The sequence below is a fragment of the Castor canadensis genome, chromosome 14, assembly GCF_047511655.1.
Source record: "Castor canadensis chromosome 14, mCasCan1.hap1v2, whole genome shotgun sequence".
Classification (NCBI taxonomy): Eukaryota; Metazoa; Chordata; class Mammalia; order Rodentia; family Castoridae; genus Castor; species Castor canadensis.
Window position 1 is genome coordinate 83,293,180 of NC_133399.1, and position 14,056 is coordinate 83,307,235.

Here is a 14,056-nt window from a genome sequence, read left to right on the forward strand (position 1 = left end):
TCCACATATGAGGGAGAACATACGATTTTTGGTCTTTTGGGCAAGGCTAACCTCACTCAGAATGATGTTAGGTACACATTTATTCATATTTTTTTAGAAAGAAAATGTTCACTGACTTTTGCAGTAACATTTTAAATTAAAGGCAATATTTGATTAGAAGCTCGTGGACACACATGACTGACCAACCAATGAAAACTATTTCATAAGGACTAAGAATTAATGAGAAAGAAATGGAAATACAATAGTTATGAAGAAAGTGGCACTGTGGATTTGACATTTATAATGGATTAGCTGTTAATTTTTCCTCTTCTATATGTTGCTCTAATAAGATTTGTCAGACTACTGTTCAATTTATCTTTCTGCACATTTCTCTTACAGATGATGGATCACTGCATATTATAAGCCTAATTTTCAAATAAAATGAGGAACCAACTTGCTCCCAGCAATAAACAAATATGAAATAATAGCATTTTTAAAATTATAACCATGACACCTATACACTACTTTTCTTCTTTATAATCAGGGTTAGCCTACAAATTAAGTTTTGGATTTTGTTTTTGTTATTTGAAGCTCATGTGTAAAACAGATATTATTTCTGCTTCTTTAGTTTCATTAATTTTCATACACTTTTTTCTTCTCTACCTTCTTTTTTTCCTGTTTATTTCTCACTAATGTCTCTCTCTCTTTTTCTCTCTCCTCTTTTTTTAAACAATCCCTTTGGGATCATTTCCTTGTTTATTTCTTTATCAAACTTTCTTTGTCTATTTTTCTTATTTAAATCAGCTTTTTTAACATAGATCTGCTATATGATCCAGCAATCCCACTGCTGGGATATACCCAAAGGAATGTGACACAGGTTACTCCAGAGGCACCTGCACACCCATGTTTATTGCAGCACTATTCACAATAGCCAAGTTATGGAAACAGCCATGATGCCCCACTACTGATGAATGGATAAGAAAATGTGGTATTTATACACAATGGAATTCTACTCAGCCATGAAGAGGAATGAAATCTTATCATTCGCAAGTAAATGGATGGAACTGGAGAACATCATCCTGAGTGAGGTTAGCCAGGCTCAGAAGACCAATAGGTATGTTTTCCCTCATATGTGGGCTTTAGATCAAAGGCAAATACAGCAAGGGGATTGGACTTTGGTCACATGATAAGGTGAGAGCACACAAGTGAGGTGTGAGGATAGGGAAGAAACCCAAAATACATGATAGTATTTGATGTCCTCAATGCAAATGAACTAATGTAGAAACTTTAAAGCAACAGAGGCCATAGGAGAAGGGCATCAGGCAATAGAGAAAAGGTCAATTCGAGAAGAATCAACATAGAGTGTAACACATATGTACATGAAAGCAGTGAGAGGAATGTTATCTCAACTAGAAAAAACCCTTTGTCCTTCTTATTGTTTATGCTCTCTCTTCAACAAAATTAGAGAAAAGGGCAAAACAGCTTCTGCCTGGAAGGGAGGGGATAGGGAGGGAGAAAGAAAGGGAGGGGGTGGGGTAGGGGGGAGAAATGACCCAAACATTGTATGCACATATGAGTAAATGAAAAAAAAAATCAGCTTTTTTTTTATGGTACTGGAAATTGTATCCAAGACCTTGGGCTTTCTAGGTAAGTGCTCTATCACTTTAGCTACTACCCTGTCTTGCTTTTACTTTGTTTTTGAGGTACGTTCTTTTCCAGGCCCACCTTCAACTAAGGGATCCTCCTGCCATTGCTTCCTGGATAGCTAGGATTATAGGCATACATAACCATGCCTAGCAAATTGGTCTATTTATGACCAAGTACAAGAGATATTAATATAGTATCTTACAAGTAGTACATAGCCAATAGATTCAGTAGATGTTTAATGAGTTAGTGCCTATTTAAAATGTAGTCTAGGAAAGACAGATTTCAGTAGCTCCACATATTATGAGGCTAAACAAAATGGGTCAGAGTCACTTCAGCCATTATGTTTGAATACATCAAGATTCTATTAGTCAGGACTCTAGGGAAATAGGATAGCTAGATAATAGATGATAGAAAGGTAGATAGATAGATAGATAGATAGATAGATAGATAGACATATGTGGATTGATAGATACCTTGAAAGATCTTATATAGATAGATCTACATATAAAATTTCTTTGAGAATTTGCTCACCTGTTTATGGAGACCACAAGTCCCATAATATTCTCCCTTCTTGGAGACAAAGAACTGGTAGTATAATTCTGTCTGAAGCTCAAGTTCTGAGAACTACTATGTCCTAAAATTTGAAAGCCAGTTAACCAAAGGTCTGATATCCAAGGGCAAGAGAACATGGATGCTTCCATGCAAGTTAAGAGACAATTTGTCCTTCCATTATTTATTTATTTTTTTCCTGTTCTACCTCTCCATGGATTGGATGCATCTGTGAAAGAAGTTCTTTGCTCACTGTTGTGATTCAAATGCTAATCTTTTTTGGAAATATCCTCAAAAGTATATCTAGAAATAATGTTTTTCTAGCTACCCAGGCATCCTTTAGCTAACTCAAGTTGAAATGTAAAATGAATGTTCATAAGGACATATCTTTTTCCCTCTGTCAACTGATCCTGTTACATGTTATAAATATCACAAAGTTTTACATTCTCCTCTGCCACTGACTCTTGGTTTAAGTACTAAGCCTCTATCTTCTAGTTTTTATTCCTTCCAAATAAACATGCTGGCCAAAGAACATCATTCAGCCTTTACTTGTAAAATAATTGCTATCACTTTTTATAACCATACATGGGCTCAAAGATCAATTTTTCATTGGTGTAAACACATTAATTTTAGCTTTCTATAAAAAAATACATGAACACTCAATATTAACCTGCACTTCCTCTTTGTACCTGGACTTGGAACTCCATTAGAACTATTTGTGCCTTGGGTGGAGATTCATCTAAGAAAACTCTCAAGTGAGAAAATAAACATAGAAAACATAGTATTATTAATTTTCTATTTGAGATGCAAGCATAATACATATTTAAATATATGTTACTTAAATTATACATATACATATACTATTGCCAAGTTTTATTAATTTTTACATAATATTTTCAGGTCATATATTAAATAATTAAAAATGAAGTTGTGTGGATCTAATAAAAGAAAACGAAAAACATCAATTTCTAAATTAGAAACTAAAATTATGGTTCTATCTTACAAAATAAAAATTAATTAGTTCTCATGATTTAAGAGCTTTGTTTATCATTGTCAAACATGGTTATACATTAAAAAATTCACTTAATTTTTTAAAATGTTTTTACTCTCCTTATCTATAACATTATAAAAACTATGGTTATTAAATATTTAATGTGGTTATAGTACAACTTTTCTCAGATAAGTTTTAAGGTATATTGTAATGATGCACAGGTGACACATGCAAGAATTTCAGGTGCTCAGGGTTCTTGAGCCCACTTTGAGAATGAAAACACAGGCATTCTCTAACAGCAGAAGTCGGAAAGATTTTATTTGTAGAGAAGAGAAGAGGAAGACTGCATAGTGGGAAATGCAGGGAACCCAGAAACTGGTGGTCTGGTGGGTCAGGGTGGGGATTGGGTTTTATAGCCTTTTTCTGTGTATTGCCTAAAGGCAGAAATGCCTTTCAGATGAAGATAGGCATTTCCTGGGGTAGAGAAGTGTCTCCTTGACATCCCATGGTTTGTTCTTCAAGACTCCCCTCTCAGTAACTTCCCTAAATGCTGTTAGGAATAAGGACAATGATGAAGTCTATTCAGTAACTGGTTCCTGCTGACAGGGGGAATGAAGGGGCCTGCAGCATCAGGGCTGACCATTAGAGGGGTTGTTGAGGGGATCACAATAGTAGGTTGTTTTCATCTCCATCAGAGGCATTTGTAGTTTGATGGATTCTGGGTGAGAAGGAACAAACTTGACAAGTAAGTTTAAAATGCAAGGCCCAAACATAAGCAAGAGAATAATGGCAACTATAGGCCCCAGAAAGACTAGGAACCAAGTTCTAGAGGGGAGCCAAGATTTTATTTGGTCCCATACCTGTGTAGAAACCTGAGTTTTAAGAGATTCCTCCTGGAGCCACTTAGCCTGTTGGAGAATGTAGTTGTGTGTTTCTCTACAATACCTGAAGTGTTTATATATGTGCAACAGGAAGTATTGGCAATAGCACATACCCCTCCTTGTTTAGCCAAAAGAAAATCTAGGGCCAGGCAGTGGTCCATGACCATACAGGCAAGGACAACAAAGACCTTTGCATGTTCTTAATGGCAAGGCCTACCTGATCTGAGGTGTCCTCTACTACTTTGATTAGGTTTTTTGCAGTTATGTGATTGGCAATTACCCCGTAGCTGATTCCAGCTAGGGCTGTAACTAATGCTGTTATCCCTAAAACTATTAAAGTAACCCTTCTTTTATCTCTATGGTAATCTGTTTCTGTTGTAATTAGCATTCCTCTTTCCTTCCAAATGTCTGTATGAGCATGCAGAATCAGGAAGGCATACTTAGAATCTGTATAGATATTGACTCACTGTTCTTTTGGCAGTCTTAGGGCTTCTGTTAGGGCCACTAATTCTGCAAACTGAGCACTGGTATTAGGAGGAAGAAGACCTGATTTGAGGATCCCAAATTCTGTTACAACTGCAAACCCTACATGTCTGACATCATTCTTGACAAAGGAACTGCCATCAGTTCCTTTTCTGACTTGTCATCCCATTCAATAAAGCGCTGGATATCCTTTTGTTCTTCCTTAAGGATTTGATATAAGGGCTTGGCTAGGTCTGCATATCCCAGGATCCAAATTCTACAGTATCCTGTGACCCCCCAAAAGGCCCTCAGTTGCTTTAGAGTTTTAGGTAGAGGAAATGTCAGGATTAGATGAATTCTATCTTCTCCTAGAATTCTTTCTCCAGGACAAGACCTAAATATGTAACCCTAGACTGACACAATTGAGCCTTTTCTTTAGGGATTGTATATCCTCTATCTGCTAAGAAGTTTAGTAAGGATTCAGTGGGTCATGAAATGACAGGCTCATTGGTCCACAGAGCAGGAGGTCATCTACATATTGTATCAGAGTAACTTGTGGATATTGCCACTCTACAAGCCTCGGGTTAGAGCTGACCTAAAGAGGTAGGGGCTGTCTCTGAATCCCTGGGGGCTGACAGTCCAGGTGACCTGTCCAGACCTCCTTGTGGGGTCCTCAAAAGCAAAGATAGGTTGAATTTTAGGATGTAAGAGAAAGCAAAAGAAGCCATCCTTTAAGTCCAGGACAGAATAGTAAGCAGTACCTGGAAGTATTTGGACTAAAAGCATATAGGGATTTGGAACTACAAGGTAGAGAAGTAATAAGGCTTCACTGATCAGGCGGAGACCTGGGACTAGCCTCCCTTTGTTAGGTCCCTTCCTGACACTGAGAATAGGAGTATTATAAGGGTTTGAGCATTCTATTAGCAGTCCCTGTCTCTTTAAGTCTTTCATTAAGGGAATTAGCCCCTTCTCAACTTCTGGCTTTAAAGGATATTGTTTTTGATGGGGAAACTAGGAGGGGTCCTTGAGATGAATTAGGACTGGGACAGATGTTCATGCCTTTCCCACAGTGTGTCCATCTGTCCACACTGTGGGGTCTACTTGTTCCTCTATTAGGGGAAAGCAAAAGTACTCTCCTGGGGGTAAAAGTAGCTCTACCCCCAATTTGGATAGAAGGTCTCACCCTAGCAGAGGAGTAGAAGTTTCTGGGACAATTAAAAAGGAGTGACAGAAATGGAAATCTTTCCAGTATCAGGCTAAAGGCTGAATGAAATAACGCTCTAGAGGCTGGCCTGATATGCCCTAAATAATAATTTTCTTGGAGGACCTGAGTCTGGGAGAGAAAGGAATAGCTGAGATATTGGCTTCAGAATTGATAAGGAGGCTGACCTTGTGTTTTTTGATAGTGAGTATAACCTGGGGCTCCCCTGCTTTTACAGTGGTCACAGAAACCTGTAAGGTATGCCCCAGGACCCATCATTAGGTGGGAGGCTCTGGCCTCAGTACCACTGGGAGCCAAGGACAGTGTGCCTTCCAAGGCTATCCCTGTCAAATGGGGCAGGGTCCCAGAGGTATCTTTCTCCAGGGGCACTCCGTCCTAAAATGGCCTGTCTGTCCACATTGAAAACATGTCCTTGGGTTTGGACTTTGCCCCAGGGAAGCCTCTCTGAGTGCTGTGATCAGAGCCTCCTGCCATTTGTCCTTTCTCTTTTCCTTTTCCAGGTTCTTTTTTTCTTTTTCTAATTCCCTATTATAGGATATGGACGTGGCTATACAGACCAATTTGTCTAGATGTCTGCTCCCTTCAGCCACCAGTTTTTGAAGACTTTATGAATATCTCATGCCGACTGTGTTAGAAATTTATCTTTTAAGACAATTTCCTCTTCTTGTGACTCCAGTACAATGTTAGTATGCTTTTGTAAGGCATCTTTAAGTCTCTGTAGGAAAGCTACTGGAGTTTCTAAGTGTCCTTGCTGTACAGCTGTGACTTCGGAGTAATTAAGAGGTTTTACCTTGGCTCTCCTTGGACCTTCAAGAATGAAGTGGATGAAATGGTTACAGCTGCATTCATCCTTGTCATTTTTAGGTTCCCAAATTGGATCATCCTAGGTACTGCCTGATGTCCTGTTGGAATTGGGAATCAAGGTTCCCTTTTAGGTATCCAGCATATTTATCTTTCTTCTCCTTCCCTCTTCTCCTTTGGAAGCCCAGTCTGAGACAGGCCTTTAGGGCCACATTTACCTAAGTGATAATTGTCTCCAGCTTTGACTGCCTGATCTAATTCCTGCTGTTTCTCCAGAGCAGTAAGGGTCTGAGATAGAAATAGCATTACATCTTTCCAGCTCAGTTCAAAGTTTTGGTTGACTTCTCTCAATGCCTGGATGTAGTGATCTGAGTTTTCTCTGTAACTTACTAAATCCTTTTTTATTTCTTTAAGTTCACTCACTCTATCCCCTCCAGGAATTAACTGGAAAGGGTAGAGTCCTATGGGACAATATCTGGTGTGTGAGGTAGCTGGGTAAGGGGGAAGAGGGGGAGCCAATGGAACATCAGATGGGTTCTTTGGTTCAAGAGAGTTTGGGGGATTTTTGCAAAGGGTTACCATGATCTGGGTATCTAGCCTGCATTTGTTCAGCCATTCTGGATGGTATCTTAGGAAAAAGACAGTTGAAAATGTGGAATTTCAGTCCACTTTCCCTCCTTTATACAGAACATATCTAATTGAAGAATGGTATTATAATCAATGCTCCCTCCTTCTGGCCATCTTTCCTTATATCCCAGAGGATACTGTGGCCAAACCTGGGTGCAGTAAAACTTGAGTTGTTTTTGCTAAAGACTTTCTGGATCAAAATATTTCTAAGTTTTTAATTGGAAAGGGGGGATCCTGGATCCCTGAGGCTTGATACCCCATCTAAAAATGGAAACAAGGGAAAATTGGTCACCTTAACAGAGGCTTCTCTTTTTATCTAGGTGTCCCCAGATGAGGAGAAACTCTAGTGGGAGAGGGTGTCCCCCTCTCCCTTGTTCCTGCCACTGCTACCTGTGCCTAAGGTATGGAAGATTTTTAGGTATTTTGGGTACAGCCACCCCATCAAAATGGCCTTTTACCAATCTCTTATCTATTTTGACTTGCCTGTTTGCCCTGAACCCAGGTAGGACTGGTTCTCCTCTACCAGCTGAAGGCTTGTAATTTAAAATAACTCTATCCAAGTAACCAAGAGGGCTTGCATGACCAGAGGGAGGACCCTTGCAGAGGTGTGGGTGGGGACTCCTGATGAAGTAGACTTCTGTCCCCCTATATATCCTGTGAGGAATACATGCATTTTATGAAAAGAGAGAGAGAATATGAAGGCTTTTGCTCTGGTAAGGAGCAAAAAAGGGAGAAGACCATGAGATCTCTTCCTTTTAACTGTTTTTTTTTTTTTTTCTTTAACTGAGGGCAGGCTGTGGAACCTGTTTAACCAGTTTAACCAGATGCTTGACAAAGACAGTTAATCCTGGAGGATTCCAAGATGGCGGCTAGAGGTAGGAAGCAGAAAGTGACCCTCCTATAGTGAAATCTTGGAGAGATGCTGGAGACGCACTTTGCAGGCATAATCACTGAGAAAAGGCATAACTTTGACCCCTCCACATCTCCAGCCGGTGCAGAGAATCTCCACTCCACGTTAAACGGAGAAACGAGGAGGGCCCTCGGGGCCGCCAGTGGCCGGCGCCCATACGGCTTGGGAAGATGCGGACCAGGTGAGCTTTGGGGTACCGCGGTACCCCCTCAGACAAGCCTGGGCCAGAGCAGCATAGCCCCCTGGACAGACTGACCTCCACCCGGGAAAAAAACAGAAACTGAGTAATAAGCAATAAGAACAGTTAAGACATGCTAGAAAGAGGGTGGGGCACCCTAAGCGCTGAAGATTGGGGGAAGGGAATCCTTCCCGGGACTGTAAATAAACAAGCCGGGCGGGCCAGAGAGGCTCTGGCGGGAGCGGGGTGCGCACCCAGCAACCAGGAGTGGGAAAGCTTGTGAGAGGAGGGAAGACCCACTTCCCACGTGAACTGTAAACAAACATGGCGGCCGGCAGGAGCAGAAGCACCGCCCAGTAAGCAGGAGCAGGAAAGCTTCTGAAAGTGTCAGTGGGAGGAAAACTTCAGAGGAGAGAGGGGAAGACCCACCTCCCACATGAACTGTAAATAAGCACGAAGGCCTGACAACGTGGGGGCAGTGTCACCTTTCCCAGTGCTTGGAAAGGGGAAAGCCTGTAGCAGAGGCTCCGCACAGGAGAACTCTGAGCAAACAAAGCCTGTGGGACCAGGTGAGTGCTAAGCTCACCCCAGAGATCTGCATAAATAACGCTGCCAGCTACAGGCTGAGAGCAGCAGGCAGGCAAGCCACAGTTGCAGATACCACTCTCAGAACTGTCTCCAGACGCTTTTTTTCTTTTTCTCCCTACCTTTGATGAGAGAACAACCGAATTACACCTGCAAGCCGAAAAACTTACTGAAACTGTATTGCATTTGAACTGGGGACACTTGGTGGGGCTTTTTGTGTGTGTGTGTGTGCGTGAGTGTAGTTTTGTTCTACTTTATGCATCCCCTTTGATGAGACAACTACAGAACAACATCTGAGGCACCAACTCCAGGACTGGAGATTGAGACAGACACCCAAATTATTAAGACTGAAACTGCATTGCATATAAACTTGGAAGTTTTTTGGTTTTTTTTTTTTAATTTTCTATTTTCCATTTTATTTTAATTCCTTTTTATATATAGATATTACTTTCATTTACTTATTTTTTTTATCTTTTATTTTCAATCCTCTCTCTGTCTCTCTAATGTCTGTTCAGATTACTGTCAATTAGTACACTAACACTCCCTGTTTATACCTTTGAAACTCTCTTGTCTGATACCTTGTTCTGCTTTCTCCCTCTTGCCTCTATATTTGTTTTCCCCTTTTCTTTAACTTCTTGCTTTCCATCTCAGCTCACTCTTCCATTCTAAATATTACCATTGTTATTATTACAAGCTAGAAAATACTTAATTGCACACAGTACAGGGACAGTAACAACACCAAGGACAATGACGGGAAGACAGAAAAAACAGGGAAACCAGTTTCCCCACAGCAAAAAATTAGTACAGGAACCAGAGGGGAATGAAGAGAACAGAAACTCAGATCCAGACTCCAACAAAATGAAGATAAACTATGCCAAAGAACCCAATGAAACCCACAAGAATAATTTAAAAGAAGACATACTACAAGTACTCAATGAGAATTTTATAGAGATGAAACTGGGTAGGGTCAACCAAAATGTACAGGAGACACTCAAGAAATTCCAAGACAATAAAAATAGAGAATTTGAAAAAGCAAAAGAAGAAATAAAGGAAACCATAGAAGCACTGTATAAACACCAAAGTGAAAGAGAGAACACAATGAATAAATGGATAAATGAACTCAGGACAAAAATAGACAACAATAAAGAAGAAAACTGCCAGGATATGGAAAACCTCAGAAAAAAGAACGAAACAGAACTGCAAAACAAAACGGAAGGCCAATCCAGCAGAATAGAACAAACAGAAGACAGAATCTCAGAACTTGAAGATGAAATGGTAATTAAAGGAAAAACTGAAGAACTATTAATTAAACAACTCAAGACCTGTGAAAAGAAAATGCAAGAACTCACTGACTCCATCAAAAGACTAAACTTGAGAATCATGGGCATCGAAGAAGGAGAAGAGGTGCAAGCGAAGGGAATGCATAATATATTCAACAAAATAATAACGGAAAATTTCCCAAATCTAGAGAAAGATATTCCCATACAGATGCAAGAGGCCTCCAGGACACCAAACAGACCAGATCAAAATAGAACTACTCCACAACATATCATCATTAAAACAACAAGTTCAGAAACTAAGGAAAGAATATTGAAGGCTGTAACAGAGAAAAAACAAGTAACATACAAAGGTAAACTCATCAAAATCACAGCAGACTTCTCAACAGAAACATTAAAAGCAAGAAGAGCGTGGGGTGAGATCTTCCGGGCACGGAATGAAAATAACTTCCACCCCAGGATGCTCTACCCAGCAAAGCTATCATTCAAAATAGATGGAGCAATAAAAGTCTTCCATGATAAGCAGAAACTAAAACAATATGTGACCACAAAGCCACCACTACAAAAGATTCTTCAAGGGATTCTGCACACAGAAAGTGAAACCCAACTTAACCATGAAAAGGCAGGTAGCACCAAACCACAGGATAAGAAAAAGCAAGACAGTAGAGAGTAACATCAAGTTAGGTACACACAATCAAACCTTCAAACAACTAAGACAACTAAATGGCAGGAATCACCACATACCTATCAGTACTAATGCTTAATGTTAACAGACTTAATTCACCCATCAAAAGGCACTGTTTGACAAAATGGATTAAAAAAGAAGATCCAACAATTTGTTGCTTACAGGAGACTCATCTCACCGACAGAAATAAGCATATGCTTAGGATGAAAGGCTGGAAGAAGATTTACCAAGCCAATGGCCCCCAAAACCAAGCAGGAGTAGCAATACTTATCTCTGACAAAGTAGACTTCAAACCTACATTGATCAAACCAGATAAAGAAGGACATTCCATACTAATAAAAGGGGAAATAGACCAAAAGGAAATAATAATCATCAATCTGTACACACCCAATGTAAACGCACCCAATTTCATCAAACATACCCTGAAAGACCTAAAAGCATATATAAACGCCAACACAGTGGTTGTGGGAGACTTTAACACTCCATTACCATCAATAGATAGGTCATCCAAACAAAAACTCAATAAAGAAATCCAAGATCTAAAATATACAATAGATCAAGTGGACCTAGTAGATGTCTACAGAACATTTCATCCAACCTCTACACAATATACACTCTTCTCAGCAGCCCATGGAACCTTCTCCAAAATAGATCGTATCCTAGGGCACAAAGCAAGCCTCAGCAAATATAAGAAAAGAGAAATAATACCGTGCATACTATCTGACCACAATGCAGTAAAAGTAGAACTCAACAACAAAAGTAAAGACAAAAAACATGCAAACAGCTGGAAACTAAATAACTCATTACTTAATGAAGAATGGATCATCAATGCAATAAAAGAGGAAATTAAAAAGTTCCTGGAAGTCAATGAAAATGAAAACACAACCTACCGGAACCTATGGGACACAGCTAAGGCAGTCTTGAGAGGAAAGTTTATAGCCATGAGTACATATATTAAAAATATTGAAAGATCCCAAATCAATGACCTAATGATACATCTCAAACTCCTAGAAAAACAAGAACAAGCAAATCCCAAAACAAATAGAAGGAGAGAAATAATAAAAATAAGAGCTGAAATCAACGAAATAGAAACCAAAAAAACCATACAAAGAATTAATGAAACAAAAAGTTGGTTCTTTGAAAAAATAAACAAGATCGATAGACCCCTGGCAAACCTGACTAAAATGAGGAGAGAAAAAACCCAAATTAGTAGAATTAGGAATGCAAAAGGGGATATAACAACAAACACCATGGAAGTCCAGGAAAGCATCAGAGACTACTTTGAGAACCTATATTCAAATAAATTTGAAACTCTAAAAGAAATGGACAGATTTCTAGATACATATGATCATCCAAAACTGAACCAAGAGGAAATTAAACACCTGAATAGACCTATAACACAAAATGAAATTGAAGCAGCAATCAAGAGTCTCCCCAAAAAGAAAAGTCCAGGACCTGACGGATTCTCTGCTGAATTCTATCAGACCTTTAAAGAAGAACTGATATCAACCCTCCTTAAACTGTTCCATGAAATAGAAAGGGAAGGAAAACTGCCAAACACATTTTATGAAGCCAGTATTAACTTATCCCAAAACCAGGCAAAGACACCTCCAAAAAGGAGAACTATAGGCCAATCTCCTTAATGAACATTGATGCAAAAATCCTCAACCAAATAATGGCAAACCGAATTCAACAACACTTCAAAAAGATTACTCACCACAACCAAGTAGGCTTCATCCCAGGGATGCAGGGGTGGTTCAACATACGAAAATCTATAAATTTAATAAACCACATTAACAGAAGCAAAGACAAAAACCACTTGATCATCTCAATAGATGCAGAAAAAGCCTTTGATAAGATCCAACATCATTTCATGATAAAAGCTCTAAGAAAACTAGGAATAGAAGGAAAGTTCCTCAACATTATAAAAGCTATATATGACAAACCTACAGCCAGCATTATATTTAATGGAGAAAAACTAAAACCATTCCCTCTAAAATCAGGAACCAGACAAGGATGCCCACTATCTCCACTCCTATTCAACATAGTACTGGAATTCCTAGCCAGAGCAATTAGGCAAGAAGAAGGAATAAAAGGAATACAAATAGGTAAAGAAACTGTCAAAATATCCCTATTTGCAGACAACATGATCCTATACCTTAAAGACCCAAAAAACTCTACTCAGAAGCTTCTAGACATCATCAATAGCTATAGCAAGGTAGCAGGATATAAAATCAACATAGAAAAATCATTAGCATTTCTATACACTAACAATGAGCAAACTGAAAAAGAATGTATGAAAACAATTCCATTTACAATAGCCTCAAAAAAAATCAATACCTAGGTGTAAACCTAACAAAAGATGTGAAAGACCTCTACAAGGAAAACTATACACTTCTGAAGAAAGAGATTGAGAAAGACTATAGAAAGTGAAGAGATCTCCCATGCTCATGGATTGGTAGAATCAACATAGTAAAAATGTCGATACTCCCTAAAGTAATCTACATGTTTAATGCAATTCCCATCAAAATTCCAATGACATTCATTAAAGAGATTGAAAAATCTACTGTTAAATTTATATGGAAACACAAGAGGCCACGAATAGCCAAGGCAATACTCAGTCAAAAGAACAATGCAGGAGGTATCACAATACCTAACTTCAAACTATATTATAAAGCAATAACAATAAAAACAGCAAGGTACTGGCACAAAAACAGACATGAAGACCAGTGGAACAGAATAGAGGATCCAGATATGAAGCCACACAACTATAAGCAACTCATCTTTGGCAAAGGAGCTAAAAATATACGATGGAGAAATAGCAGCCTCTTCAACAAAAACTGCTGGGAAAACTGGTTAGCAGTCCACAAAAAACTGAAACTAGATCCATGTATATCACCTTATAGCAATATTAACTCAAAATGGATCAAGGATCTTAATATCGGACCACAAACTCTAAAGTTGATACAGGAAAGAGTAGGAACTACTCTGGAGTTAGTAGGTATAGGTAAGAACTTTCTCAATGAAACCCCAGTAGCACAGCAACTAAGAGATAGCATAGATAAATGGGACCTCATAAAACTAAAAAGCTTCTGTTCATCAAAAGAAATGGTCTCTAAACTGAAGAGAACACACACAGAGTGGGAGAAAATATTTGCCAACTATACATCAGACAAAAGACTGATAACCAGAATATACAGGGAACTTAAAAAACTAAATTCTCCCAAAACTAATGAACCAATAAAGAAATGGGCACGTGAAC